The sequence below is a fragment of the Aythya fuligula genome, chromosome 1 (assembly GCF_009819795.1).
Source record: "Aythya fuligula isolate bAytFul2 chromosome 1, bAytFul2.pri, whole genome shotgun sequence".
Lineage (NCBI taxonomy): Eukaryota > Metazoa > Chordata > Aves > Anseriformes > Anatidae > Aythya > Aythya fuligula.
The window spans coordinates 141,750,805-141,777,338 of record NC_045559.1 but is presented as its reverse complement, the minus strand read 5'-3'; the positions used below and the strand labels follow the sequence as shown (position 1 = coordinate 141,777,338).

Genomic DNA, 26,534 nt, shown 5'->3' with positions numbered 1-26,534 from the left:
AATATACAGTGAGGATTTTGTCTAAATTACTGCTATGAATTTCACAGTACACGCTTTCAAAAGCCGTCTCAGGTGGCCTGATGAAACGTGATAGCGCCTCTGCAAACAGATCTACTTTCTTAATAAAAAAGGAGGGGGGGGGGGCGAGAAATCCCCCCCCCCCCAAATAATAATAATAAAAAAATGTACACCCTCATAACCGCGACAACAACAACAAAAAAATAAAGCTCGAACCGGAGTAATGTCTTTTATGTAAAAAAAAAAAAAAAAACACAAAACAAAACACACAAAAAAACTTAGTTCCCCAACTCTTCCCACCCCCTCCCTTGCCGAGTGTGATTGTTTTGTCTGGAAAAAAATCCAAAGTATAACAAGGGGAGAACAGTTAGTGCTGATTTTCATTTGCATAAATTTTCATATATTTTGGTGAAAATAATAGACTAGTGGAGAGCGGGGCTTAGTGGAGTCAGTGCAAAGGAAAATCTTAACATGGATCGTTTCGCTGGAGTTGAGAACATGATTTTCCCCCCTGTCACCTTATTAAAATCAAAAATTAAAAAAAAAATCTCTAAATCCTGGAAGTATGATCGGTAAGTGTTTTACATTTTTTTTTTCTTCTACTTTTGTTTGCTTTAAAGTCTTCTGGATATGGGGTTTCAAAAGCCTAGGACAAGACAGGGAAACCCATGGCAACTGCCTGGAAGGAAACAGGCTTAGGGAAAGGGAAAGGAAAAAGAAAAAAAAAAATCCCACCAGCAACAAAAACCACCTTAGTGAAATATTACATAAAAAGCGTGGATTCATTCCAAAGCTCGAGGCAGCAAAGCAATTCTTCAGACTTTTCTGGGTCCCTGCTTCACTTTCCTGGGCACTCTTAATTATCGTAACGCCGGGGCTCGGGGCAGGGGGTGGGTGGGATGGAGGGGAGAGGGAAGGGGGCGGGGGGGGGGGGAGAAAGCTCTCGAAAACCTTTCGGGGATGGAAAGGGGGCTCGGGGACAGAGGAGGGGGCCGCTCCTGGAGGGGGGGGAGCCGGGTGCGGGGAGCCGGGCACCTGCTGGCGGCGGCGGTGCGGGGGGGGGGGCCGGGCGCGGTGCGGTGCGGAGCGGTGCGGAGCGGTGCGGAGCGCGCACAGGGTTAACGCTGTAGCTAGGGAACAGCCGGCTGGGCTCAACATCCCGGGCTGGAGCGGCGCAGGTCCGTCGGAAAGAGGATAATCAATCAAAACTAAGCAGGGCATCCCTCCGGCTTCTCCTCCGAGGGGAGAGGGGGCCGGAGGATTTACAGGGCAGGTTGCACTTTGTTTCTCCCTCCTGCCCCCTCGCTCCGCTTTTCCCTCCTCGATTCCGGCTAATTGAGAGGTGGAGGCTAACGAGCCGCAACTATTTTTTTTTTTCTTTTTTTTTTTTTTTCTTTCTTTCTTTTCTAGCGGTGGGGTCAGCGCGATAAATAATGTGATAAATAATGTAGGCTGAAATTAGTAGGCCAGCTCCCTGCAAACTTTACCGAGGCTTCAATATCCCGTTACGCGACTTTCATTTATTTTCATTTCGCCGTCCCATTTGCATAATATACATATATATATATATATATATTCCCCACTCTGTGGCTGCTCTTTTGGGCACACAATAGCTGGCGATCATTGTGATTTCCTAGAATTAGTTACTTCTTTGCAAACGGTCGATCGTCGAATCAATAAAACGGCTTGTAAAACTAGGGAGGGATAGGTTTCAATTTGGGGGGGGGAGAAGAATCGCTCATTTTCCACTTCTTGTTGACGTGCCCGGCGTCTCTTTTGACTGGGGTTAACTCTGTGTGCTCCATTGGAACAGATGCCGTATAGAGCTGCTCCCTCAAGATCATTTGTTTCCTTGATGGGGGAACATTTCTGAGCAGAACATATTGGTTGCCATAGAGAAAGAAATAAAAGGAAGAACACTAGTCACATTAAGCTATATGTTTGTGCACTGGGCTTTAGATAAAAGGGCCCTAGTTCAGCCAAAGAGAGCGCGGCCAAAGCCGAGCTCCTTAGCCTCACCAAAACTAGCTTTATTTTGTTTTGGACTTTTACAGTTGAAACATGTAAGCTAATTTTATTGGCTCTCGTTAATTTTATACGAGGCGGCTTGCTGAACAAAATAAACTTTTTCGAGGCTGAGGGAGGACGGCAGGGGGCGCCCGGGTGCCCTTCCCGGCACGGCTCGGCCCGGCACGGCCCGGCGGGGGATGCTCGGGACCCCCGGGCACCGCCGCCCCCTCCCGCAGCGGGCACAGCCCCGTGGCCGGGAGCCCCGGGCTGGGGGAGCCCCAAATTTGCAGGGGAGAGGGATGCTGGAGGCTGGAGAGCAGGGGTCCGACGGGGCGGGAGGGAGGCGGTGGGGAAGGGGGTGCGGGCTCCCAGGCGGCCCCCAAAGTGTCCCGGGCGGTGCGGTGCCTCCAGCGGAGCCGAGGCCTGCGGGGGAGCCAAATCAGCTAATTAAACTCAGGGCAACCTGAGGTGCCACGCATGTTTTTTTTTTTTTTTTTTTTTTTTTTCCTTTTTTTTTTTTTTTTTTTTTTTTTTTTTTTTCCCCAAACAACGCGCTTAAGCCTCTGGAGATGCAATAAAACGACTCTTTTATTTATTTTTTTAAGATCATTTAATATTTAATTGCTGTGTTAAAGCTGGAAAAGTAGCTTTTTTTTTTTCTCTCTCTCTATTTTTTTTTTTTTTTTTTTTTTTCCCCCCTCCCACTGGCCCCTCCTTCCCTCCCCTCACGCCTTTTCCCCACTGGCGAAGCCCCCGCCGCCCCCCTTCCAGCCCCCCCATCCCGGCCACAAGTTGTCGCCAGCCGGGACGGGACACTGGCAGGAGTTAACCCGAGCTAAAACCAAGCACATCGACGGCCGGCACGGCTTAGCCCACCACAGCTCGGCCCTCCGGCCTTTTGCAAAAGCGCAGTGTCAGCCCTCTGGCCCAAATCCCCTCCGTCTCCCCCCAAACCCTGCCAGCTGTCGCGATAGGGGACAGCAACGACAACCGCGTCGCTGTCGCTCCCCCCACCCCTTCGGGGAGCAGGCTGGCCAGCGGGGCTGCAACACCAGCAGAGGCACCTGCGAAGGGATGTCCCCACGGTCCCGGGGGACACACACACGAGGGCACTTTGTTCCCCCCTCCTCCCCGAGCTGCAGCCCCAGCGGTTTCCGTGCGGCTGGGAAAGTTTGATTCCTCGCCTCCATAAAGGAAAGACCAATTGGAGCCCTGGAAATCACACAGCCCATAAATATGATAGATGCTGGCAAGATGAACTCCCCGCCTAAAAACCTAATGCATACCCAAAAAGAAAGAAAGAAAGAAAGAAAAAAAAAAAAAAAGCAGAGAGAAAGAAAAGTAGGCAAAGAGGGAAAACGACCTAGGAGAATACATCCACTTTTGATTTAAAGTGGTGCTGGTTCTTCCTTGGGAAAACGGAGTCAAGCCTCAGCGTGTGTTGACCGTGCGGGAAAATGCTCGAGATATTTGCGTGGACAAAACTTTCCACCTACCGCATTTGGCCAAACAAGCAAGAGCAATATTCCAGCCCGGTGAAACACATTTCCAGAGCGCAATTCCCACCAGGAAGGCGGTCGCTTTTTGGAGCTTTGCCGCACTTTTAGTGAACATTTCCCTCGCCTCCGAGCGGGCGGGTTGGAGTTTGAGGAGCCCAGCAAAGTTCAGAGCCCCGGGCTCGAGGTTCAGAGGCTCCCCTCTCCCAAAATCTCCTCTCCCTCCCGCTTGCCCCAACCCTCCCCGTGTACGAAGCAGACCCCGAGTTAGCTCCTCTGCTTTCTGCCCGCGGTGGGCAGCAGCAGCAAGACTTCGGGGCAATGCAAGCAGCAAAGCCACCGCTAAAACGAGCAACAAGTTAGCTCGGCGACAACTTGCTGTCCCGGCTGCGGTTCTGGGGCTTGTGCCTCAAGTGGCCCCGTTAAGAGCCTATTTGGGACGCCTTTGTAAAGTGGGTGTGTAAACGGAACGGGCACCGAAGTGGGGAAAAGAAAGTGCGTGGCGACTGTCTCGAGGAGTCGTTTACTCAGGGTGGGAAACGCTTAGGTATCTCCTGATATAACGGCGGAGACCGACTGCCTCATTAGCATTTACAAATGAAAATGTTAAACATCGAGACATATTCCGTATACAGCGTGCTATATGTAAAACACAGCCGTGCATAATCCAGCAGTCAGCTGAAAACGCCGAGTTGACTGGGTTCCAGCTATGTGGCATTCTTGGCTAATGTGATTTGCTCTGTGTTTTTCAAGCTTACCCATGCTGTAGTTCAGAGTTCTTATGACCACGTTGATAGCTGCACTAGGGATATTAGACTAACCAATCTGGAGAAAACAGGAAAATACACATATTACTTTTAAAGGCTTACAATAATAACGATAAACACAATAGGCAGGCGGCTCATTTGTCCATACCTTTTATTATGAAGGCTTCGCTCCCAACCTTATTTATTGTTTTGAGCGTAACAAAGCGTTTCTGGTTCTGTAATAAATTAGAACAATAACACAGGACCGCACATGCAAAGCTGGATAGGTTTTAAAATAGAGGTCCTTTCTCTCCCAGCTGCATAATTCCGATATTACCCAATGTGTCGTGCTTAGGGCTCACCTCGCACGCACTGTAATGAAAGTTGCCAAATGAATGGAACAATCTATCTGTTGACTTGAGCTCAACGCAGACGCATTACATATGATAGAAACCTAATGCTCCCACCGACGTTAAAATCATAGGGATGTATAGTTACCATCCGGCTCCTTGAACATGTAGATTTTTATTTATAAGAATAATCGTGCATGTAGCAACATAAAAAGGGGATTTACAAGTTGGAGTCCTTTGTAAAAGACTGTGAAAACCTTAGCCCCGCTTTTATTAGACATGATATCATTCTGATTTGCGTGCTTTTTTGCACACGTGAAAAAAAAAAATAGAATGAAAGAAAGAAAGAAAGAAAAGAAAGAAAGAAAGAAAGAAAGATCCATATGCATTACATAGATTTTCTTTTACGCGCATAAGGACTGGCAGTCTCTTAGTGGATAAGAGGGTGAATAATTGTGCTACACCAGAAAACAGTTCGTGCAGTTTGGCAGCTCTGTTTTTTATTATTAGATTTTTTGACATTTGAACTTGTCTATTGTCTGAGGAGCTCAGTGCAGATTGCAGCAGGTCAACCTTAAGGCTGCTCTTTTTGGCATTGCACACAAACATGCACACGCTGTCTGTTCTCCTTGCGTGAATGCAGCAGCTACAGTTTTACCGTGCATTTTTTTTTTTTTTTTTAATGCACATGTATTTATATTTATTTAATCCGCTTGGGGTTTTCACGGTCGTGCGGTTAGTTTGTCCGTGCCATCATTTTACACCAGTTCCTCCCCATCTATGCGTTTTTTTCCCCGGTGCTGGATACTTTTAAGCACTCAGCCGCTTTTACAGCAGGGTAATTCCAGCATCACGATGCTTAATAAAAGGGACTTCAGTAGCCCCGGGATTAAATGACATATTTCCCCGCAGCTTCGCTCAACTCTATCATGACTCCTACAGTCAAAAGTTAACATTATTCATCATGTCCTCGCCTTTCTTCCCTCCTCCCCCTCCGCATCCAGCCCCGGTCCGGCTCCCCGAGCCTTTGAGAGGGCTGGGGTCGGCCGGGGGGGTGGGCAGAGGCGGGGACCCGGTGGGGAGAGGGCGAGGGAGATGCGAAATGGGGGTCGATGCCCCCCGGGGCCGCAGGGGGAAAGGGAAAGGGAGTGGGAAGGGGGTGGAAATAACTTTTCCTGGCAGCGATTTGAGCCCCGGTGTGCTGGGGGTCGGGCTGGCTTTAAAGCGGGACCCTTTTCAGAGTGCGGGGAGGGGGGGGAGGAATCAGGCCGAAGAGCCGACCTCCTCCTCTAGCAGGCTTTCACTGGAGCATATACGTGCAGACATACAGACGTGCACACGCTGTGCGCCCACCGGCAGGGGCATGAACCCCGGGCACGGCCACGCACCGCGCGGCTGGGTTCGCTCCCCCCCCCCCCCCCTTATCTTCACCCCCCTCCCTCCGTCCTTCCCCTTAACAAGCGCCTGATAACGCGTTTAAAGCTTGTTATTTGAACTCTCCCGATCAGCATGCAGAAACGTAATTGCATCGTTTTTCATCAGGAGAGAAAAGAGGGGAGGAAGGGGGGGACCCCCCCATGCGCCCTCCTCTTCCCCCCCCCCCAGCTCTCCGTAACCGCTGAGTCACCGCACCGGGGGGCAGCGGGGACGCGCAGGAGGCAGCAGCATCTCATTGCTCACCCCGGCTCAAAACGCATCCCTCCTCATCTCCAGCCCCGCAGGTCCCTCCCTCCTCCTGGATTTATCAAGCCAGACTTGGAAGAAAGTGGCCCAAGTGCGGCCAGGGCCCTCCTTTGTCACTGGGTGTCCTCCTCTGGCGCACTGTTGTTGAGGAGGGAAGAAAATAAGCCTTAAAATAGTGGTTTTGAGGGATTTGGGGAGGAAGAGGGATGGATAAGCACCGGCCACTTCACCTGGTGGACAGAGGACAGGGAAAACATCTGGGCACCTTTATCCCTATAGACTCCTTCTTGCTGCCGGGATTTGTCTCAAGCAAAATGGGGGTGCTGGTGGCTGGGAACAAAGCTGGTGGCAACCAAGCGACCCCCCAAAAGGGGGAGGAATAGTCCCTTCAATTCCCTGTCGAAAAGCGTGCAGTGACGCTTTCTGCTGGGAGCTGTTTCCTGGGGTCCCTGCGCAGCAGGGGTGCTGAGCGGGGTGTCTGGCTGGCACCCACTTACCAGGCCCACTCAGGGAGGGTTTTGTACCCCCAGGTACATGCCAAAGGGCCTCGGGGACAGTTTCTGGGGGCTGTTGGGTTGCTTGAGCAGCCTTGAAATCAGTTTGCAGCAAGGCCTGCAGTGGGAAACAAAGAGGCAGAAAATGTTGGGAGCCCAAGGAGAGCCTGAAACACAGAGAGAGGCATTGAGCTTCCCGGAGATGCTTCAGCTCCTCAGTGGGGAACAGAGCGGTATCGTTTTTGGGCTGGCTCCGTGCAGCTGAGGGCTGGACTGTACAGCCCACACTGAATCAGAGGCATTGTGTGCAAATGAATAAGCGCACATTGTTTTGAAATGCTGCTATTGTGTTTGGGCTAGGGGGAGGAGGTGGCTGCATTTTGAGTGTGTGCGTGTCTGTGGGCTTTCTAAAGGTGAGTGCAGATTGCAAGAGTTGCTGCTCTGTTTTTGTTTGTCAAACAGGGCCCTTCTCTTGGGAGAGGGGCATGTGGCGGATCCCAGCCCAGGATTACATTAATCAAAGCATTATTTCCCCAGGGATGCGCAGCACAAATGATAGTAAATCCTAATAAAATTGGATCGCTGAGAAATTGAACGCTTAAAGTAATCTGCTCTGCCTGATAAAAACTTCAAATTTATAAGATATTATGCATCCCCACCCCCAAACACCTCAGGTATCACCACTGTGTGTGTGCATTACGCATCTATCTGGAGGAGAGAAAACACTGCTCGGGTTAACAGGCCCCTCGCTACTGAATGTATACATATACACAGATGTGTGCACGTGTGCGTGTGTGCACACATATTTCACACACGCACACGCACGTGCAGAGCTGTGAACTAAGCTAACACCTATACGCACGTTGCAGTAATGAGGATGGTCAATATTTGGCTATGCCACCTTTGCTGTGGCAGGTGCTGTACGAGGCTGGGACATGGTGCTGTGCCAGTGCCATAACATGGCCTGGGGACTCTTTGCTCTTGCTTTTTAGTGGTGCCCACCATGGGCCTCCATCACAGCACCTGCGATCTCAGCCCTGCTCAGAGCAGCTTGGTTTCTCACGGGGCTGGTGGGAAGATAAATAATAATAAAATAAAACACTAGATGGACATGAATGTCCAAAGCTGAGCTTAGAAAGCCTTTGGGAGGATGAATTTCAGATGGAAACTTGGACCAGGGGCACAGGTGAAAGAAGGGAAGAGTTTGCCAGGTTTTCCCTGGGGTGCACAGCACACAGCACCCGCAGCCCCCGCACCCAGGGCCGTGCCACCACAGCCCCTGCCCCTCGGCGAGGGTCAGCCGAGGCCTGGGTAGCCGCTGGCAACTCGCTTAGCTTCAGATCCTCAGTCTCAGCTACTTCCTCTCTGCAGAAGGAAAGTTTGTTTGTAATTGCGGGACATTACAGTACGCTCAAAGAACCCCACTGTCCGGCGCAGAAAAAAAAAAAAAGGGAAAAAGAACGAATTTTTTTTTCCCCCTCCTCCTCCCCCTTACTGCGCTTCGAAACGTGGAAGGGGCAGAAGGCGTTGCCACTCGCCCAGCTGAAACTCTTTGAAGGGCTGCGCGTTTCAGACATGCCGATCATTCCTCCTCGCCCCTGCCCTCCCGGGGACCCCTGAAATGTGGCACGGCGACACCCCCCCCTTCCCGTGAAATGCCCCCACGCGTGACCGTGGCCGCTCCCGCCCCCTGCCCTGCGCCCCCCCGTGCGCCCCTCGCTGCCCCTGGCACCGCTCGGCACCGCTCCTGCCCCTTGCGGGGGGGTTTCATGCCCCGTCCCGGCTCCGGGGGCTTGTGGAGGGGGGGATGTGTGCGTGTGAGGGGGGGGGGGGGCGGCCTCGTAGCGCCCCGCCGGAGCGGGGGGGTGGGGGGGCTCGCCCTCTCCCAGCCCCGAAATGACGCAGCCCCTGCTCCAGCATCGGCTCCCGTTCGGGCTGGCTCCATTTCAGGAGCTCCGTCTCCCCCCACCCCCTTCTTCCCAGCCTTCCTCCTTCCTCCTCCTCCTCGCCTCACCGTCACTCTCAACCCCCCCCCCCATCCCCCCGCAAGTCCCCGAAACCCCCCAACCTTCCCCTATCCCCCCCCCCCCCCACCGCCCCGCCGCCCCAAACTCCTTCCTCAGGACCGTGGGATGCTGGCGAGCCCTGGCGAGAGTTGCCGGTCTCCATTTCCAAGCGGGGAGCCGCCGGGAGCGGTGAGGCAGCCGGCAGGGATGGGGGGGACGCGGGGGGGCTGCGCGGGTCCGGGAAGGGATGTTGGGAGGGGGAGAGAATGAAGGATGGGGGGGCAGCACCCCGAAACATCCCCCCTGCAGCCTGGATAGGGGCAGCGCCTTCCCTTGCCCGCCGCCGGCACCGCACGGTGGCCCCTCCTCATCCCTCCTCGCCCCTTCAGGGCTGCCCGGTGCCCCCCCAAAATCCCCCCTTTTTTTTAGGGGGGGATCGGGCTCCCCTCCGCCCTCCTCCGCGCCAGCAGTAGGGGGACCCGCTCACCCCGCCGCTGCCTCTCCCCCCCTCTCCCCTCCCCTAAAAAATAATAATTAAAAAAATCTCCATCCCCTTGCACACCACGAGGCACCCTTGATCCCCCCCCACCACCTCTTTTCATTCCGCCCCCTCCCAGACCGACCCTCTCCCCCTCACCCGCCCCGCATCCCGGGTGCAAGCGGATCACCAAAATCCAAGCTGGTTCCAATTTCCCCCAGTTGTCTGCCTTTGAAACCCTCAGAAGGTAGGGATGGCTCATCGTGGGATAATGCGCTCCCACTCCCCATGTGTTCAGGAAGGTGGCTGCCTCCCCACCCTCCCCTCCCCGCTTTCTTCGCCTTAATTGGCTCTATCTTGATGTGCACTTGTTTTGTTTAGCCTATTTTAACATTGCGGACGAGATAGGCAGAAAAAGGAGCGTTTGACTCGGTATGTCTCTCTGATTTTTTTTTTTCTCCCCCTTCGGAGGTTAATTTGCATTTGAGGTCTAATTCATATTGCAAAATCCTGGCGTTTGAGGACTGCAGAGGAACAGGGCATTCTTTTCTGCTTCTGAGCAGGAGGCTCTCCTGTCTTTCACTCTTCTGAGTATAATTTCATTGTATTCACAATTGACAAGGATTTGCATCAGTCATTTGGCAAGTTATTTTTTTAAAAGAGTTGGGTCAAATTTTCATTTTTTTTTTTTTTAATTGCAAAAGGAACAAATATCAGCATTAAAAAAGAGGATACCTTACTAACAATGTTACAAACTTAAAGTTTAAGGCACAGGCTATATATTATTATAAGTCTTAATCTGCATTCCTTGGAGTTGGATTTCTAACTCCTGAACATCTGATTTTGATGGAAGTCAGGGAAAGTCGACAATACAAATACCGAAGTATATTTATAGCTTCTTACATCTATTCACAGGTGATTTTACTGCTGTTTGCCACTCTTGCTCCAGCATTTTGTAATTATTTCACTCCTGAAAAGCATTTCATAGGATTATATGCTGCTTTACTTATTAAAGGTTTTCAGCCTGTCCAGCTATAACTTTCATTCACGTCTCTGGAAATAGTTAAGTAGCCATGTGGACTTTATGGAGAGATTATAAAAGATACATGGTCATATAAAAAGATTCTGTTTTATATCCCCTGTCTTTTAATTCTTTGGATGTGATGAAGAATCCACCTACATTTAGGCCTTTGTAGCTCCTTTAAGGAATACCTTCACATATTTTATTTATGTATATAAAATGAATTTTATTTATGTATATATAAATACAAAGTGATTACATGAATGGCATATGTTGTATAATATGCATATGAGACATTTCAAGCATCTCTACGCGCACACAAATTTATTTTTCATAAATGGATATGTGTGTGTACGTGCGTGTATATACACGTGTGTGATGATATACATGCTGGAAGATAAAACTACAAAAAGTAAAAAAAAAAAATATTCATAAAGGAAAATCTGTAAAGGTTGTTTTCTCAGAGTTCGCATTTAGTTCCTTGTAAAAAATCACCTAAGTTACAGACTTTACTGTAAATACCTACTTACACCCCCACCTCAGCATAAAAATATTTGTGCATATATATTTGTCCTAGAACAAACTAAACAGGGCTATGAATTATACCTAAAAGACGATACTGAGATTTAAAAAAAAAAAAAAAAAGGAAAGCAAAAAACAAAACCAAACTTATAAAATAATAATGGAAAATGGAATTTTATATAATGCCAACAACTTTAGCATGATTCTTGGCATAAGCAATTTAGTGCAATTTCATTTGTCTGAACTAGAGTGATATTACAAAGTGAATTAATAGAACATTAGTACTGAAAAAAAAAAAAGAACAGTTCTTCCTTTGAAATATGAAGTGCCTCTAACTTGAGATGAAACCTGAAAGTCAGTGAATAATATATGGGAAATATTAATATTTTAAATGTATCATATTTAAAATTGCTATGAACTTAAACAAGGTTTCATAGCAAGAAAAAACAAGTAATTCATTTTAGATTCCAATTTTATATGCACCATTTTACAAATGAAGCAATTCACTAAAGAAGTGAAGTCAGGTATGTAAGCATATTTTGTTATTTTGCACATGAAATACGGTCATTATGGAATATAAATTTAATTTGGGAAATGATAAAAAAGAACATTTGTTTCATTTTCTACTGCACTGCAAGGAAAACATTTTTAAGTAGCTGATTAATGAGATGAAATGAAGTGATACAGCCCATAATACCTGCACGTGTTTTTATACATAGTGAAACCGTACCACAACGGGACATTTATGAAAAGTATGAACTCAAGTAATGCAATAAGACTTTACATTTAGAATGGGAGTTTATACAATTCAGCCTGATGTTGTAAAAAGTGAGCCCTGTGGCATTTGACTTTGCATTACTGAAAAATTACTCCTGCAAGAGAAGTTAGTAGAGTGTAGCAGAGTTGAATCCTGCACTTCAGCGCAGGCGAAATTGAGGTGCCACTGGCTGCCTTGCCATTGGTTTCAGTGGGAAGAAGGTGCAGCCCTCAGTCCTTTCCCTAATATGAGGTCTATCGACTCCTGGATTTCATTGCCTTGCTCCAACCCAAGCGAGCAGGTACAGCTTAGCCTCTGGGAGCCAGCCGTGTTCCTTCAGTTGGGCCAAATCCTACTTGCCGTGTTCACTGAACACACCTGGTGTTTTGTCTCACTGAAAAGCACAGAATCTGGCCATCAGTCCTCTTCCTGGTGCAACTCCTTTGGACCTTAATAGAAACAGAGGGATTATTTTTGCATGTTTCTAATGTCAATGAGAATTCTGCTGGGCTCAGGGCTAGGCTGACCTTGCACTTATGCTGAAGAAACCTACGGTTTACACCCTACCTACTTTGGCTCTGGCTTCAGTGAACCAAGCCAGCAATAATTCGAGTTGATACATACAATACATAGGATACATATGAGTGGGCATTTGGAACAGCTAGGCAAAAAAAAAAAAAAAAAAAAAAAAAAAAGTGTGTTTGCACCAGTGGAAAGCACTGGATGTGTATGAGTTTAGTGAAGAGGGAAATGACACCTTCTGGCAAGTGCTAAGGCTGTCATGAGAACTATAAGCACCTAGGAACTGTCTTGTTGAAGGAGAGCAAAAGCCTGGGTAGTCTGTAGCCTGGTTCCCAGCAGGAGTTAGTCACAGGTGCCACGGAAGAGGGCAAAAGTTAGTGACCGAGGGGGAGGTAACACACTTGTCACCTTCCACATGGCAGATCTCTTTCTCACCACTTTTGCCTGAAGCCCTGGGGCATTTGATATACTTCCCCAAATGACTTCCCATTAATTTCAGTAGCTTCCATTTTTGTTATAAATGGCCAATTCACTTCTGAAACTCACTATAGTTATTTTAAATTCAGAATAATAGTGACGAGAAAAAAAAATCCTTTTAAAACAGTTTTACCACTCTTTGTTTAAATATACATTTCCCTGCTGTGAAATAACCTTTCTTTCCACATCTATATGTATATGAACAATGCTAACTCATACTAGGAACAACATTTTAAAACTGTGTCATGCTTATGGGATAATTATTAATCTTGTCAGAATAAAAAGCATACTAAAAGTACTCCATACAAAGGTTTGTGCCTTAATGTTTTTGAAAGTTTTTTTTTTTTTTTAAAGTAATCAGACATGTCATAACAGAGGAAGAAACTATACAATATATAGCACATAGTAAAAGTATATGACTCCTACAGGACTATTTAGAAATATACAAAGATTAATTTTTCTCCTTTTGCTTAGAAGAATACTTGATGAGAAGGTATGTTTTTATTTTTATTCCTGCTTGTGTCTTACATTTCTGTGAAGATGATGTGGAGCTACAAATCCCAAATTTTAGTGGCTATAAATGATATAAAAATAAGCAAGAGAAATGCTCGTGTTACGTATCTGGAGGGATAAATACACAATAATCATGCAATTTGGTAGCAGAAAGAATAACTATTTGACAATAAAACCAATGCTAAATACAAACAGGATAATATTGTTCTAGTGAAAAATATAGCAAATAAAAATATACAACAAAAAGATGATCTTGAAATTCTCTCTGTTGTTTTCTCTCTCTCTGATTAGATCTTTTTCAGTTGAATGTAGATTTTGAATGTTTTGTGACCGCTGAGACCCTGTTAGTGAACAAGTTAGTCAAAACTTTTCCATCTTGGTTATCATATCCCATGTCTACAAATCCAAAATGTAACCGGTATCAACCCCACTTAACACTAGGAAGGTGTTTTTGCTGTTCATTGCTTGGGATTTGCTGGAGGTCTGATTTTGCGTACACTTACTTGAGTGCTAAAATTGCTGGGTTATGTGAGTGGTATTTGTAGGTTCGTCTACTTATTTTGTGCAGGAAGGCCAGCACTTTCAAACTGGGAGTTTATGCAGGCACAAGAATGGGATACCTACTGCAGGGGAGGGGCCTTTTTGTCAATAGGCATGGGGCATTTTCAGCTTCGTTTGACTTCAGTGAGAACTGTAAAAACTCAATATCTTCCAAAAAGATGGGCCACTTTTTTTGAGAAAGTCAAATGTGGATATAAAAATCTGACTTCCTGTACTTCTGACTAAAAAAAAAAGGTAAAATATTGGTGTTTTATCTTCATATAGGTTTAGCGTCAGCCCTACGGATATAAATCACAAACCTACCTTTTCCCATGTGACAACTGTTTGCTTTGCCTTTCGTTTCACAGAGGTAGGATAAACGATTAAACCACAACCACCCTGAAAAAAAAAAAGAAATAAGACATCAATAATAGAAATTATTGTTCATTACTCAATTAAGAAAATAAGAAGACTGGAATCTACATAGGGGGAATTATGATTTTACGTGTTGATGTTTTGACTTTTGGAAATTAGGATGTTAGTACTAAACGTTGCCACGTATTTCTCCCTAGCTTTAGGAAATAATCACATGCAAATTTTACAGGTCTTTTTGAGGGACAGCTTCCTGCACTGTGGCACACTGAAACTTGAGGAAAATATTCCTAACATTTGGAGGGGCTGCCAACAGCTGGAGAGGTTACAAGATGCCAACGACCCCTCTGCATTGGTAAATCAGGCAGCAGGCGGCCTCTACCTGGCTTTACGGGCCCATATTCAGAACAGGAGAATTAGGAGAACTGAAACAAATGAGCAAATATTGGCGCAAGTCCCCTCGGTACAGCATGACCATTTTTGTGGTCAGTTTTGGCTGGAGGGTGTTGAGCAGAAAGCAGGAAACAGGCCCAGTCCAAAGCCTCCTCTGCACACACCCAGCTCTGGGCCTCTGGGCACTCATTGCTTTGTCTGCAAGTTGGGGGTGAAACAACGTAAATGAGTCTATCGTCCCAGCAAAATCCCTAAAATTAGTAAAATGAGTAAAATCACATCCCCTGTTTGTGAGCCGTGCCCTTCTTTGTCCTGCTCCTGGGCAAAGGCCTTTGCTGGTCGAACCTGTCAGGGCCGGGCCCCCTTCCAAACTGTGGCTCGAACTTTGCTCTTTGGTTTCATCCCAATCCCAAACCATGCTTTGAGCTTTTTTTTTTTTTTTTTTATTTTTTTTTTTATTAATTTTTTTTTTTTTTTATTTCTTTCTTTTTTTCTTTTTTTTTTTTTTTTTTTTTTTTTAAATCTTTGCTTTGTCTAGAAATGATTGGGCTTTGCAGAGAACCGACTGTCTTGATAGGCTTGAAGTCCCTGGGAAACCTCAATGCTCGCATTTTATAAAAAACAGTAAGCAAAGCACACTAGCATATTAATAGGTGAAAGACATTTTAAAGGGACACTCTCGCTCGGTAATCCAGTCCAGTAAAATTTATAAACTGAGAACAGTTTGCAGGAGCTGCAGCAAGCCACAAGTGTTCTTCTCAACGTAAGGCTTCTGCATTTTAATTATTATTTCTTTTTCTGCCACTGTGGCTGTGTAAAAGATCCCTGGAGACAATGGGGACTGTGACACTGAGGGACAGGTTGCACTGACGCCACACAGAAAGCCATAAAAAGCACAAAACGGGCACACAGAATAACATACAGAAAGAGAAAAGAACAGTTTCTCTAATTTCTCACGTTTGTAGTAGTTAAGTTACATCAGGGGTGGGTAAAAGGAAAAAAAGCAGACAGAAATGTGATCCCTAAACTGACAGAGCCTCTTTAAATTTGCTTGAAGAACCATCTCAGGGAGAAAAAAAAAAAAAAAGAGGGAAAAAAAAAAGACTTACTACACTGTTCTGGATTTTATTTGTTTAAATGCAAATTTATGGAGCTGGCCACACACCAAAAATTGAAGAGTTTGGTACTGCAGTTGCTTTGGTGTATTTTTCAGCATTGTAATGGGCTACAGGGAGACAAAGGAGAATATGAATATATGGCAGTTGGTATTGAGATTTGGGTGACATTTTTGCTTGTTGTAACTGTCATTTTTAAAAATCCATTTTCATTCTATCACGTTATTGAATCGCAGCAGACGTTGATATATAAAAGCTGGAATTATTTAATAACCAAAATTAGGAGTGATTTTTGTACTACATTTCTCGCTACCAACCTCATGATTGATCACAAATCCTAAGGTCCAGGATCACGAATCCTAAACTTGCCCATAGGGTAGAGTAGACTGTTCAAGGAGGAGATGATAGAAAAAGTAGTTTCTTTTTAAAGCTGTTCAAAGCATACTGTTTCATAGGGCATCAAAAAGCAAGCTCAAGTGTGACATTACTATCACACCTTTCACAGTATTTTTTTTCAGGAGTTTGTCCCCAGAATTAGTCCGAAGGAGCTGCTTTGGGGAATCGTGTTTGCAGTCCTGGTGTTTGCCTGCTAAGGAAGAGGTGTGCCCTTTGTCCCTACCTGCAGATGGTTTGGATGATTTTACTCTTCGGAGGCAAGCACTTCCAGTGGGCTGCATTCAGAAACTGCTTTTCATAGCATTAGTACAGAACCAAGTTACAAAAGAATATTAATCTAATACATTCCAAAATTTAAATATGTGTGATTAATAAGCATTATTATCTATAAATAAGGCTCTAATGATACTTTGGCAGTGTTGTAAACACAAGAATCAGAAGCAATTATTGTCATTATTGTTCTGCAAGTACTTTCCATGAATACCAAATGGATATTACTGTCCAGCTCCTTGGCACATAGAAATCCTGTAAAGAAACAGTTGTCAGTCAGTAAGGTCTGGCCGGCTGCTGTTAACTACGTTTGTCTAAAACGCAGGGTACCTAAAGACAAAGCGGGCGAGGTATTGAAAGCAAGACAATAGTTGATTTAAAAATTCTTCTTTGTCTTTTTCAACCCACCAAATTATGTTAAATAAAGCCTATGAGAAAGTTTTCACATCCTGTGAGATGAACTGTTTGTGTGATGGCTGTGATTAAAAATGGAAACGGGTTCTCTGCCAAAAAAGCTACCCTTCCTTGTGTGAAACCTACAAAGGTGAGAAAATTCCAGATGAAAGGTGGTGTGAAAATAATTACAAAGACCCTCCCTCTCCCCAGCCATTAGAGGTAACCCACAGACTGTTTTCAAGGACACGGGATAAAGGGGACATTTATCTCCGTCATGTTTACCTATCTCCAGTTTTCACAGGTCCCATAGGCTAGAGTCACGCTGGTGGCCGGGTCCCACTCACTGTGACACCCCCACTTGCCTTCCTTTGGCAGTCTCACCTCCCTCACGAAACCTCACCACTTTAGACAGCGCCAGCCAACAGCAGCATTTTGTGGTGGGTGTCATGTTGTTCTTCGGATGCCAGGGTGTCATCGCGAGCGGGAACAGTGTGGGTCTGACTCTCCGAATCTGCAGAAAGAAAAAGAAAAAAAAAAGAAAAAAATAAAACCAAAACAGTAAGCTTTACTTTCCAAATGTGTTCAATTCTTCTTTCCTCTCCTTGATATTTGGGGTGTGCAGCACCCTATACCATGTGGTTTAACATTTTGTTCTCTATTTGTAGGTCAACATTTCCATGATTAAACTTCATCCTTTATTCAGCCTGTTCTGGCTAGGCTTTGCAGCACATGTGATATAAGCTGTTTTCACAGCTAGTAGGCCAAATCTTACTCTGGATAAGTGAGCCAAACATATGTGACTGAGTCAGACACTTAAATCAGCTCACTGGTAAATGGGAGATAACTCCAGGTGCAGTGTTGAACACTGAGAACCAAAAAAGTGGGAAGGGTGGCCAACGTTCCTCCGTGTGGGAAAGGAGACATCCTATGCACACAGACAGTGAAATCATAGCCCTGCCCAAATCTCTCTCTCCCACATTTGCCTGAGGATATGGAGCCTCCTTCACTGAAGTCCTTGGGCATTTTTCCATTGACTTCGGTGGGCTCAGGACCAGGCCAGGTTTGGGTAGTCTTGGTGGCAGCTGGATGTGGTATGGGAGGAAGCAAGAAGCTTCTCACTTTCCCAATATGAAAAGCCATCACTCTTTGAGTACCCACCTTGTATTTGCAATACACACCAGGTGGTTTCTTGGGTGACATGGAACACCACACCCATGGAACCCCATTTCTTTCAGTCAGTTTCTCTTTATTGCCCTTAGATATCAGGCTATCAGTCTCATTTGCTGACAGAAGCTGATGAATCTTTCACATTGTGACAGACATCAGTTGCTCTAATGTGTGGTTGGACTGGGTGACCTCTCCTCATAAATCAGTGGAACAATTCCTGGAAGTGCTCATAGCCTTGAGTGAGCATTACCCAACCCCATCATCTTCAGTGATGAGGATTTCCATTAAAGGACTCTTTTTGGCTGTGTGGCCAGCAGTCCTCCTTCTCTTGTCCTTCTTTTCCACTGCCTGGTAATTCTGGTAAGCCTGTGCAGCTAGTTAAGTGAAAATAGAAGAGCCAGATCAGCAGGCAGGTGTCATATATATGATTCAGAGCTGGCCTATCATTGCTGTGTGACATTCTTACTTTCAGGGCTAGACTGGTCTTGATTGTTGGGCTGCTAGAGGACTTTGACCCTTTTCCTCACATTTACACAGCAAATACCAGTGTTGACTAGCTAGAACAGCAAAGGAGAGCTCCTGCAGCAAGGCCAGGGAGGACACATTTTCCTAAAATAGGCAAAGCTGTACCTGTAATGCTGCAGAGAGAGGAGTGCCCTTCATCTATGCTTTGGTGATGACTTGCGTCATTGCACAAAGGAGCTGGCAGAGAACAGTTTCCCTCAGGAATGAGCCCTTACAGAGCTCTGCTTGGGCTGTCTAAAGGAAGTACTGGGAATGCAGATAGCAGGACTTCCAGTGATTTTTGCTTTTATCTTTTTTTTTTTTTTTTTTTTTTTTTTTAATGACAGATCTTTCAGCTTTTGTGCATTTGCTTTGAGTTTTTCAACAGCTTTTTTCATTTAGAAAAAAAAATATAATCTCCAAACTAAATCTACTTGTTAGATCTTCAGTGGATGAGCTCAAATAATAAATGATGGTTACCCATTGCTTTCAAAGTCCTGTCCTGATAACGCACTGTGGCATGTTGGATGAAGTGTCTGTACTACTCTGAGGACCAGCCCCATAGTTGGGCAGATCCCTTGGCATGCACGTGGGCGTCTGATTGACTTCCCTGCTGTTGTGTTGGGAAGAAAAGCCTGCTGGGAACAGCAAGAAAGTTGCTGAGGAATTAATAGAGGGCAGGTGCCATCAGCTCTTGTCATGTGAGTGAATAGCAGGCCAGGAAGCGATTAGGGCATGCTGTCCTGAAGTGAAGCACAGAAGTAGATGATCTGGTCTGGTGTGCCTGGGGACATGAAAAGGCACAAGACAGAGGAAGAATTTCCTGTACACTTCCAGAAAGCAACAGGGAGAGTACCACATTTCTGCTCTCACTGGTGTGAGAGTTAATCAAGGATATGCTGGAATAAATCCATTTCTGCTTCAAAGACATGTTGGTGTCAAATTAGTGGAAAGGAGCGGGGAATTCAGGCCAGTAAGATCTGCTGATAGGGTCAAGTGGCCTCCCTGGCCCTGGTTCTGCCTTTTGGAAACACAAACTGCACTTTGGATTCACTTTTAAAAGTGTGAGCCAAATTGTGGTGCTTACAGAAAGCAAGAGGAGAGGAGGAAGGTGGGGAAGTTGTGTGCTCAGAGTACGAGGAACATAGCATGCTTCAGTGATGTAAAGTTGAGGAAAAGCAAATTAAGCTTTTTTTCTTAGTGGTTATTTAGACAAAGGAAATTAACTCACCATTTTCTTATGCTTAAATAACAGTCTCCCTCTTCCACAGCATAAAAGATCTCAGGATCACACTGGAATGAATTAAGACTATGGTACCAGATGTAATTTCAAGTTAATGAAGAGACAGCGTATTTTGTGTTATCTTTTCTCTTGTTTCTGATTGTCTTTTTTTGGGGTTGATATTACTGTAAGTAAATACATTTGTCTTTTGTTTCATTTTCCCCTTGTGACCTATTTCATTTAATTAGAAGGAAATGTGTAATAGGAAATGAGTAGCATCACACTGGGCTCCATCCAAAGTCTGTGAAATCACTGGGAATCTTTCCCATGGTTTTCACCGGCACCGAATCAGGCCCAGCAGAAATGAGAGGATATTTCCACCTTATCTGGAACAGGAGGAAGAATGCACTTTGCCAGTGTAAAAATATTACAGTCGTCATTTTAAGATCTGGCCCAGATCCTAGGGAAGGATTTTGCTACTGCATCTGCCTCTCTGTGCCACATGTTTCACATCTGCGGCAGCACGTTAAGGATAAAGGTTCCTAAAACCTTAACTCTGGCTATAAATATAAAAAGAAGATACAAATTAAGTAAAAGATAAAAGATATTGATGGAAGTACATGAGATGCTCTTTAACATGCATATTATTGACTCAATAGATTGTTACGGCTTCAGAGCTATTAGGGTCTGCTGTGTCAATGTGTACTTAGGGACTGTTTAATATGCAGATGGTTGACATGACAGACCGAAGCCATTACAGTCTATCATGTCAGGGGGGATACATGAATACGCACTTTGCCAAACACTGTAAAAAGTCCCTTTAAAATACAGTTGCTGTGCATACTTAGCTGCTTTTTAAAACCCTTTAATAGGTTTGGTTATTCTGATACCCAGAGACTACGGAGTCCTGATTTATCAGCAACAAATTTTATTTCCAAATTAAGCCATTTTCCATGTGGAATGTGCAGTCAGGAGGACAGGGTGTAATCTCAGATCCGCAGCTCCTATCAAATCTTGTAAAATTAGCAATTGCACTTGTGTGTGTGTATAAGAGATCAGAATCTATCTGCTGGCATGTGTCTTTTTGAAGAATATAGTTTTGTCTTTTTGAGGGGTAAGGGAGAGTGTCGTCTCTTTTTCATTCAAATAATCTTCAGTAGCAATTAAATAGCTTATGCTACCTAAGAGATCAGTTATTACAAGATAAGCAGCATGACAGTTTGGAAAAACTGAATAAGTCTTTGATTATTTACTAAGTTTTGATATCTGCTATTTGCCTCAAAATGCTAAAAAGTGAAGTATAAGATACAAACATGAAAGGCTCATTTGATCATCATAAGGAAAGGAATCAGTAGTTTTGCTTTTCTTTTCCTCAACAACTTATTTTTTATTAAAATAGCAAAGCCAAGTGTTGTGTTTAATAAGATATATTTTTTTCATTTGAATATCAAATGGAAAAATACAATTAAAATATTTCTGCTTTTACATTACTTGTAGGCTATATGTCAGCAATGCATATATCTAAGAAGCTCAGCATACACATTTGGTATATATTAGATGCTTCTAACAGATGCCCAGACCTCTTCCCCTGATTTTTAATGTTCTTTTTTATGGCAGTGATCCAGGGACATTTTAATTTGCAAGCCTGTGAACTTGGAAATAATACTTGTAGTGGGGCATTACAGCTAGTCCATTCCCTCTAAGTTTATTGTCATGTATCACCTAGCTCTGACTTTTAGCTGATTTGCTGGACCGAGGTGCGTGGCGCAAATCCAGCACGAAATTCACCTAGGAAAAAGCACTCTGCCTTTAGAATAATAGGAACAATGCAACACTGTAGAGGCCTTCCTTCTTATTTGTGGTACAGCTTCGGTGCAAATCTTGCAAAGGAGAGAAGTGGGTTTTCAGAGAAATGTGCTGGTGTCTTTTCTGATGGCTCTTTTTACTGCCTGGTGCTGTTGGGGAGGCCATGGCTGCAGTTGGGATGTAGCGAAGGGCATGTCAAGTACTGGGAGGTAGAAAGGGAGGAGTGGATGTTTCCCATTACCTGCCACACACCTGCTCCCAGATTTCCGACTAGATTTCTGCAGCAACACAGGAAAGGTAGGAAGAGTTTGGGGGAATAAAAGGGTCTAGAAAAGCCCAGAGGATGAATGCTTCTTACAGCCAAATGAATGCAACCTGTGCTCCATCTCTTACGGGAGATGTCTCTCCCTGTGCTGAGGACCAAGCAGCGGGAGCCTGAGACACAGAAAATCATATTGTAGCCTCATACAGCACCAGTGCTAGCAGGAAAGGTGTGCTGGTGACCAAAGACCCTGGGATCAGCAGCCCCTGAAGCCCTTCCCACCTCACCTTGGGCTGTCTGTTGTGTCCACAGGGGCATGTTCATGTCTCCAGATCTCTGCTCTCCTCCTTCCCCAGTGTGTGCCCCTGCAGATCCAGTTCCAGGTCCCTCTGTGCACCCTCGTGCACAGAAACATCATCTGAAAATGGCCTATATGAGTGTGCGATGCAGAGCACTGCATTACCTGGTGCTAATCAATAAAGTGAAAATGTCGCTTTTGACAGCGCTTGTAATTTTGACTATTGCAATGGTGTGCCATTTCTTTGAATGCAGCACGCTTCTGTGCCCCATTAAAGCATGGCTGGCATAGCTTTCAACTATTCACAAATGCTGAGATGTTGAAAAATGTAACATTTACAAAAGATACATCTGGTGTATATTTACAAGGCTCAGGAATCATTTAAATAGTGCCTGTGCCATCACCATATTAGGAGAAAAGTTAGTCCCAGCCCCATATGTGAAATCAGTAGTCAAATGTGTGCTGGTTTAAATTCCACTGATATGATATGGCATTTTGGGGTATTAAACTCTAACGTACCATACTGGGTGTAGCACCAAACGAGGTAACACAGAGCAAAGTATAGACCTGAATAACGCACGTGATAATTGCCAGTATGCATCAGTTTCAATCAGTGTGGTTGGAAAATGATTATGGGTTTTGAGGGGCAAATACTTAATTTTTTAATTAAAGAAGAATCTTTGGTTATTAACTGTGAATTTTATTTTATTTTATTTTATTTTATTTTATTTTATTTTATTTTATTTTATTTTATTTTATTTTATTTTATTTTATTTTATTTTATTTTATTTCATTTCATTTCATTTCATTTCATTTCATTTCATTTCATTTATTTATTTATTTTGATTCCACAATGGGAATTGTGAGATATACCCAGGAATCAAGGGAAAAGATGTTGAGCAGCTTCCCTTATATCCTATAACAGTCTGAGGACAAAAAGTGTTTGTCTTTTCCTGCCAGTGTGATATGACTTAAGCTACATTTTAAAACTATTTTTAATTAATATAATGGGTCATGTTTTCACCACACCAGGGCAGGAAATTCAAGGTAAACCAGATACTCTCTTTCTCAGTCACACAAACATGAATTAAGCATGTAGCATCAGACTTAATTTCAATTTCTAGGTCTGTAATTGAATCTAGCTCAATGTGAACTTTTTTTTTTTTTTTTTTTTTTTTTTTTTTTTTTTTTTTTTCACCATCACATTGATATCTGGATGTTAGTGACATTATTTAAAGCAACAAATCAACCTATAGGACTGTGTTCAGCTATACTTTCTTTATGTCATTTGACAGTAAATGGAATAAAAAAAATGCTACTTTTCTCTAGGGGAAGATTTGTTAAAGGGTTTTCGTCTTTTGTCAAGATATTTAATCTCACAGTGTTACCAAAAAAAAAAAAAAAAAAAAAAAAGCACGGTTTGTACAAGTGCAGATTTTTGCATGCACAGTTTGCCTGATTGCTAATTTGGATGAATGCTCTTAGGCTTAACACAGGCAAATGAGAGAGGAAAGATAATTTTTGCATATATCCTCTGAATCAAGTGCGAGTCCCTGGACTCTAAGGGAAGCAGGTATCCACTTTTTGGGCTGAAGGCTGTCACTCTGGATCGCCTGATATATCAGTCTTAGTTCATGCATGCCAATGAGAACAAATCCTAACAATGAGCTGTTGAGTGATGCCAACAGAAATGAATGTTTCTGAAAGCTTCAGGGCTTTGGAGAAAGCAGCTGAAGCTAACTACACGGCACTCTCACCCCCGCTAACTGGCCGAAGCAGGGTGAGATTTTGGCTAAACCCTCCCACATAATGGACAATTATGAACACACCTTTGTTTTGCAGTGGGCTGAGTAAAGCTGATATGGGACCGTATAATTAAGCCAAAATACCCAACCGTGTTATTTTCTCGGAGGGGTTCACTATAGAATGGCCTATCCAAAATTATTAGCATTCCTAGTAATTATTATTATTAATTCCTGTTTGTGAGCCTGTCGCTCCATCACGGCAGTGATCGCATGCTGGGATATCCACTGCTCAGGACATAACACGCCTTTGCAAGTGGATGATTGTTTAATTGATAGATTGTAAAGATGGGCTGACCTATTGCCTTTCCATGTTTTGCTTTGCTTCAGCTGCCCGGACTCTTGCAGTTCCTTAGTGCCTTTTCTGATCCATCATGTCAGCCTGGCAGCTGTGCCTCTGTGCTCTGCCTGCCTGCCCGCCACAAGCCAGATTTCAGTCTCTGATGCCTGGTACACACTCCTCCCTGGCTGTCCTCTCACCGGAGAGCTGACTTTGTCTGCACCTCTATCAAATGGCTTTCTTTTAACCAGCATGGCTGCTTTTCCCTTGGGTCCTCTCAGCCCAGGGCACCAGGTACACCAGGACGGAGGAGTTCACGTTACCAGATAGATGTCCCTATGTGTGTGCTGTGCGTCAGAGATCGGGCTCCTGCCTGACACCTGTGGTCTGAACCTCCCCACCCCAGTGAAATGTGAACCATTTTTAGTCAGAGGCATTTCCCGTACACCTGGTAACTTCTGCCCTTGTTGTGGACTGTCTCTCTGCTTTTCTCAATTTTATTTTCTTGGGGGCATGCAGACATGCAAAAGACAGTGTCTCTCACTGATAAACTCTTTTTGACGGCAGTACACCTAGAAAATTGCCCTAGGACGTCTCCACCCCCCTTCCCAAAACTGGGGAAAAAATTATTAGAAAATGGTTGAAATTTTATGAGCAAATTTTCAAGTAGGAAGAGATATTTTTTTTACTGCCAAGATGTATAATAGGTGTTTTTGAGAGGTCGTTAACTTCAACAGCATAGTCAAAAACAGTGTTACACCCCACACTGCATCATTCGTTAAGCAATTAAGTTACTGATAGGCTTTTACATTTATTTACCTTGATGGAAAGATATGTTTACTCAACCTGAGTACAAATCAACATGAGGAGGCAGAAGTTCAGAGTAAATTTGACTAATGATGTTATGTTTTCATGCTTAAAAAGAAAGAAAAAAACCCTCACTGCTTTTGATGCTATTTTATCTTCATTGGAAGGGATCCGAAATGATCCCAACTGTCATGTGAGTGCTCAGGGAGGCTCAGATCCTCTTTGATTGCCTCTGAATGTCTCTCTCCGTTGGCTCATACCTTCCGTACATGAATACAGTGTGCAGCTCTTCAGGTTGTTTGCTGAGCAGTGCTTTAACTCTCCCCTGTGAAGGCTCTCATGTCTCGTGCACAACAGGGGCTGTGGCCACCTTTGCCTGGGGGGATGTTAGAGCAGCCTCGTGGCTGCTGTGGAAGCATAATTTGCACTCACTTTTAGAAAACTCCTGACTGACTGGTGCAAGTCACATTTCTTTCAGTGAACTTTAATTATCTCTCATTTTCTTTCAGGCCCACTCTGTTCTCCAGCCTTATTACATGGGTCTCTCCAAGTCATTCCTCAGCATCGCCTTGAATGGCATCTACTGCACGTGAGCATCCTCCACCGTCTCTAAGATACTTTTGTTGTTTTTCTTTTTTAAGCGTTTGTTTTTTAAGATGACATTGATAGACGTGAGGCCTAAGTCTGGAGATGTTCTGTGGGTAGAGCTCACATTTATTTCAGTATGTAGAGCAGTTTTAGGATCTGATCCATGTGGAAGACTAGCACTGCGTAATGAGGCCCGGGCATATAAAAAAATATGTATTCTAACACAGCTCACTCAAAACAAATATGTTCCCTTCTCTTCAGCTGGTGTAAACAAACAATCCCCATTGTGCTCAGTGTGGCTCTGCTGTGCTGCCTTACAGGAGACCAGAATTTGGCTTCCCAGGTCTTGTGAGCTCAGTTCATGACGCTGTATTGCTGTCCATAATCTTATGATTTAGGATGCCAGTCCTAAAAGCCATCCTCAAGTTTGCTGTTGTTGCAAGTGCTTTCTGGAAAGAGCTTTTCATGCTACAGATTTACTTGTATGGGGTCTTGCTTCTGAGTCCTGGTCTCTCCAGTTGAACTCTACTGTCTCTGAGTTCCAGGAGAGTTTTACACTGAAAAAGCAGAGAATTGGTGCAATAGTTGTAGCAAGATACCCTCATGTTGATCTGCACAATGTTGTACACTGATATCTAAATTTTCTTTTGATGAAAATCGGCAGCTGCACAAAAAATCTGTGATGACTCGAGGCAGAAGCATTAGCAGGGACTAGTTCAAAACTCCCATGTGATATCCACTGCCCATGTGGACTAAAGTGAGTTTGAACCCAGGTGTTTGTTCTTCATCTGAGCTCAGATACTGTGCTGTTCTGCAGAACCATTATACTGCTCTGTAACTTGTGCTGGAAGCGGAGTGAGCTGCTTTGGCGCTGAAATGATTTAATTGTTAGGCTAAGTGTTACACAGATGGCATTCTTAAATGTAAAATTCTTTTTATGATTCTTTCAATTTCATATTTATTTCATTAGATCATTATTTATGTTAAAGAGACACCATTAATATGAAACGTGCTCAGCTTAAAAGAAAATGATGAGAGGAGTTTCAGGTATCTGATCCTCAATCCTTTAGTTTTCGTGTTTCACATTTTCCTGCTTAAAATGTTTTTTTGTGTCTCTAGGTGCTATGTGACAGATCCACACAAACAACAGAGGGGAAAGAGCCTCACTTAACTGATTAGAGGAGAGAAGCAGTGAAAGGGAATATGCACAAAGCGCTGCCAAG

General features: G+C 44.4%; 1 long non-coding RNA gene across 3 annotated transcripts in view; it reads left to right on the top strand.

Annotated features, from left to right (window-relative positions):
* The first annotated feature begins 503 nt into the window (after positions 1-503).
* The window catches only part of LOC116501764, a 39,048-nt gene continuing 13,017 nt past the window's right edge, over positions 504-26,534 (top strand). For 2 of the 3 annotated variants that reach the window (XR_004254518.1, XR_004254516.1), the window contains exons 1-2: positions 8,911-8,992; positions 25,233-25,312. This is a non-coding gene — a long non-coding RNA (uncharacterized LOC116501764). Of the gene's footprint in view, positions 591-8,910; positions 8,993-25,232; positions 25,313-26,534 lie in introns of those variants that run through there. The other variant, XR_004254517.1, reaches the window with a different exon arrangement.